The following is a 5,000-nucleotide window of genomic DNA, read 5'->3' on the forward strand; positions in this document are numbered from 1 at the left end:
AAGTAAATAATAAACAAAATGCATAAATAAAGCCAACAAAACCAAAGTTATTACGTCATGATATTCTTGTGGCAGCCGCTTTTTGTTACTGCATAGGCCGACTGCATTCACGCTGGATACGGGTCCGATACGACTTTCCCTCCCGATGCGACCTCCATCCATCCCCGGTGACTGGCTTACCTCATCTGGCATCGCCACATATTGCCTTAGTTGCACTTTTATGTAAGATTAATGTACGAATCAATGGCTGATATATGTTCTGTTTGTACCGATTTCAAGATAATTTCCGTTTGCCTTCTGACACCAAAGTAAGATGAAGCCAAGATATAAAATAGGGGGAGAAATGTGTGTGTGAAATGTTGGAAAAATAATGAACACACAAAATAACTTTTAAGAAGGAATGTAATTAAGTCTACCATAATAATCATTAATCATCCCCTTCGTGCCAAGTGCCACTTTCACTTCTGCTCTGGCGATCCCACGTCATCTTCTGTATTGAAGGTCTAAGAGTGTGTGTGTGTGTGTGTGTGTGTGTGTGTGTGTGTGTGCGTGTGTGTGTGTGTATGTGTATATGTGTGTGTATGCATACATGCGTATACTGTAAATACTTATGTATTTATATATTCATGAATGTGTATATATATATATATATATATATATATATACATATATATATATGTATGTACGTATGAATATTCGTTTGCATGTACGTACGTATGTGTATGCATAGTATGTATATGTATATATTCATATGTATTGTATTGAGCAAAATAATAATAATAATATGAAAATATAATAGAAAAAAAATTCTCCGCCACCGTACCTTACTCTAAGCCTTACATCTCGAGATTTATATATATAAAAGTAGGTCAATAATACTAAATCCCTTTAGAAGAACCTAAGGCACCCGAAACACAAGTGGTCCTCTTCGATTCTAGCGCCGAGGTAAGCACAAGAGAAAGGAAAGAAAGAAAAAAATATATAATTACAGTGTCTTGTCTCTCATCGAGAATCAAAACGCCCTGGCGCTCTCGTTCAATGCTTTGAGTGAAATCAGATTAAGAGTACAATATGAATGTGTGTGTGTGTGTGTGTGTGTGTGTGTGTGTGTGTGTGTGTGTGTGTGTGTGTGTGTGTGTGTGTGTGTGTGTGTGTGTGTGTGTGTGTGTGTGTGTGTGTGTGTGTGTGTGTGTGTGTGTGTGTGTGTGTGTGTGTGTGTGTGTGTGTGTGTGTGTGTGTGTGTAACGATATGGATCTGTGATTACCATTCGCTGGTCCTGGACCACCTTGTGTTTCGATGAATTCCCGACTGGGGGGTGGCGCTGCGGGCGGTTTTCCCATTCTCCTTTGTGTATCTAAATGATCCCCCGGAGTCTAAAATCAACAATAATAATGATAGTGGTGGTGGTGGTAGTAGTAGTAGTAGTAGTAATAATAACGATAATAATATTGATGATAGTAATATGATAATGATGATAATAGTAATAATAATAATAATAATAATAACGATAACACTAATAATAAAATAATAATAATAATAATAATAGTAATAATGATAATAATAATGATGATAATAATGATAATAATAATAATAATAATAGTAACGATGATAATAAAATAGGTTTCCTAAAGCAAGATATCTACGATCAAGCCAAGAACAATTATAAACAAATGCACTCCTTCACATTCTAATATCAACCGAATAACACTGGATGACATCAAGCACAACACAAATGCACGTTACCGTGTTTAAAAAAAATAATTTTATGAGACTTGTGGTGTATCTGCACAGTGCTATTTATACCAAAAAGCGCAAGTTCCGTTATATGCATTTCATACCGAATACGGCAGACGTGATGGCGGAGAATATATCACAGCTGAACATTTACTCAACGTAATAATTTTCATACTTCGCCAGGCTCCAATTCAGACAAGCACAAATCTTTCACAATTGAACATTTAATCACTGTAATCATTTTCACATTTCTGCCTCAATATTCAATATTCTTGCCACTTTTCTTGCCATGATTGCAATATTGGCTACTCCAATATCAATAATATCACTACCATCATAATCACTGTCGTATCCCCAACAGCTAAACTACCCAACTATGAGGTTCCTCAAATTCCCAAGATCATTACCGAGATGAAGTGTTATAATCACATTCCTAATGAATTCACATCCCCCAATTACGTGTCTGTTACCCTTCAACACACACAATTTCCTCTGCATTATTCAGTTATCGTATAAAAGAAAACTATCAATGCATGCAAACCTTTAACCCACTCCGAACCAAGTTCTGAAGAAAGGTAAGGGGGACGGGGTGAGGTTGGGTGGGGTGGAGTAGGGGTTTCGACAGCTTAATAACTTGTCTTGTCTGCCCCATCCTCTAACGGCCCCCTCCTACTTAAGATATCCCGCGTCCATTATTACCTGTGAAACCAGGCAGAACTCGAGTGGTCTAGGTTCTGTCATAAACAAATAAAACGAACGAAAAATAATAATAATAATGGTAAGGCGTTGTTGCCATACCTCGGGTCCCGGGAGTCGTTGATGCGCGCCAGACGATACCCGCCAGATTCAAATTGCTTATAAACTGACCGTTAGTTCTTACGAGTCGCTAAGTTTTCACTTAATGCATAAATTCCCATTGTTCTTTTAACACTGTTTAATCACGTTTCATATTTTCTAATCAGAATGCATCAATCCAAATCAGTAAGAAAAATAAAATATCGAACGCATCTGGCAAGATTGGAATGCATCAGGTAACCAAGCGAGCGTCTATTTATCTATTTTTATTTTTTATTTCTTTTTACCTTTGCCGGGATGATTCAACGAGTGGCTCATGGCAGTTCAGGGTGTGGTAGAAGTGTGTTGTTTTATGCTTGGATGAAAATGTATTGCACAAGCAGTTACGACCGACAAATTCTTAAAACATTTAGCAAAGTTTGCTCCAATCAAATTCTGCCTAATCAGGTTCTCTTCATCACCACCGTTAATCTATCATTTTGCATACAAGCACACCATGACCCAAATGCCTTTCTTTTAAACACGAATAACATATTCCTAGAGGTCAAAATTAAACAGAACTCCTCTTCGCTGTGGCCTTGTGTAAAGTTCACTTTGCAAGTAATGGTATATGCCTGTTGCGTGCGCGTTCCTCTTCATCCAGCCTGTACATGGGAGTGGAACGAAGTTCGGCGTGCTTGCGAGCGAGATGAATTGATAAGACTACACATCACGTCCACGGGAGCACTCACGCGCGAAACCCGCCGATTGATACCGAGATCATGAGGAATTATGTCAGAACAAAACTGTAACATTAAGGAAATTATTACCACAATGATGATAACAGTCATACTACTATTACCCTTACAAGTAAAGGCAACATAACGGGGAGAATTAATGATAGAGCGTTAATTATACTGTGGTCTCTCTCTCTCTCTCTCTCTCTCTCTCTCTCGCTCTCTTGGTCCTCGAACGACTCGCTTAGTTATACCCGAGGTTGTCACCTTTGCCCTATTTACTTGGATGTCTTGCTGGAATCAAAAGCAGGTCAGCATCGTACGATATACGATCGAGAGATCCTCTATTCAGCACAGAACATGAAATTTAAGCCAAACAGGACTGATTCAGCTAATGCTTCTCGCTATCACAAAATTCTTTTTCTTTTTTGGCCACTGGGCTCCCTGCATGTTAAACAGTTCATTGTTTTCAGTTAGAAAACATTACCATCACATGTCACAGATAATTAATTAAAAAATAGTTATTCAAGATGGCAGTCTCGCCCGAAGACATCAAAATCGCTATGCTAATAACACCCCCATCTTCTGTCAATATCGCCGTCAATATGGTGGTATTTTGGAAATCCCCCGTCAATTCAGGCAACAACGTATCCAAAAATAATCTAACCAAAATTAAGGCCTCAAAAAACTCGCTTAAATTTGCTGAAGAAAACATGAAAAACGGAGCTAATTACTGCTCTGTTGACAGACCCTACCCATTCTTCCCTGACATCTAAAGGCGCCGCCCTTGCATCTTCTCCATTTGATGAAAAATTTGACACAAAAAAAGAAAACAAAGTCAAGACCCCATTACCGCTGAGACTGACCACCTTTTTCCAATTCTCTCGCCTGAAACTAATCTTCACTCAAAGAAGAATGTTGATCATGTTCAACTTTTATTGCCTCTTCCTTCTGCTGCCCGCCTCAACTGTCCTGTACCATCTGACCCGATCTTTTCGGCGCGACAGAGCCCCCATGGACAGAAGCGCTGGTTATTGGCAACGAAATACAATACAATACAAACAAAATATCACAAATGAATCCCGCGCGTCAAGGGAGTGTTATACACAGGGGTTGGGAGTGGCCGGGTTGGGGATTGGGGGGTTGGGGGTGAGTGTAGGTTTCGTCGACACTGACGGTTACATACGCGCGAACTAACGGCAAGATCCAAGAAGCCGACGGAGGTTCGTTGTTACAGTGTCGTTGATGGCATTCGTCACAGGTGGAGGCGGGGGGGAAGGGGGGTTGATTGGCGACGGTTGTTCAATGGGGATGACAAGAACGAAGGAATGGCTCAGTCGGTGACGAGTAAAGGATTTGAACCGACGATGACAGTTGATGGTTTGGTTCATTCGGGGGGGAAGGGATCGTTTGAGCGGGCAATGGATCTCTGAAGTTGGAGAATAAAGCCGGGGCAGTGGCTCAGAATGGAGAGGGAAGGAATGTGAGGTTAGTATGGATCTGTGAAAAGGGTACACGCGGTGTGGTTTGCCTGAGGCAGAAGATGGCGTGGCACAATGAAGCTGAGAGACGAATACGTATCTCATGATACTGAGGGTTAAAGGGAACGGAGAGGAGAAACATGATGAGGACAATGAAGAATATGACAACGGAGACAAGGAGGAAGAGGAGGACGAGATGGAGGAGGGAGTTAGGTGTAGGGAGGAAGAATAAAGAGGCATGAGGTGTAGGAAGAGTAAGAAATGAGACCGAAA

The 5,000-nt window shown here is 40.5% G+C and overlaps 1 protein-coding gene across 3 annotated transcripts in view; it reads right to left on the reverse strand.

Moving 5' to 3' along the window:
* Positions 1–5,000, reverse strand: part of LOC143032718 (uncharacterized) — a 388,774-nt gene that overhangs the window by 151,518 nt on the left and 232,256 nt on the right. The window lies entirely within an intron of this gene.

Source organism: Oratosquilla oratoria, chromosome 14 (assembly GCF_046742065.1).
Source record: "Oratosquilla oratoria isolate Oo_2021 chromosome 14, ASM4674206v1, whole genome shotgun sequence".
NCBI classification, from domain to species: Eukaryota; Metazoa; Arthropoda; class Malacostraca; order Stomatopoda; family Squillidae; genus Oratosquilla; species Oratosquilla oratoria.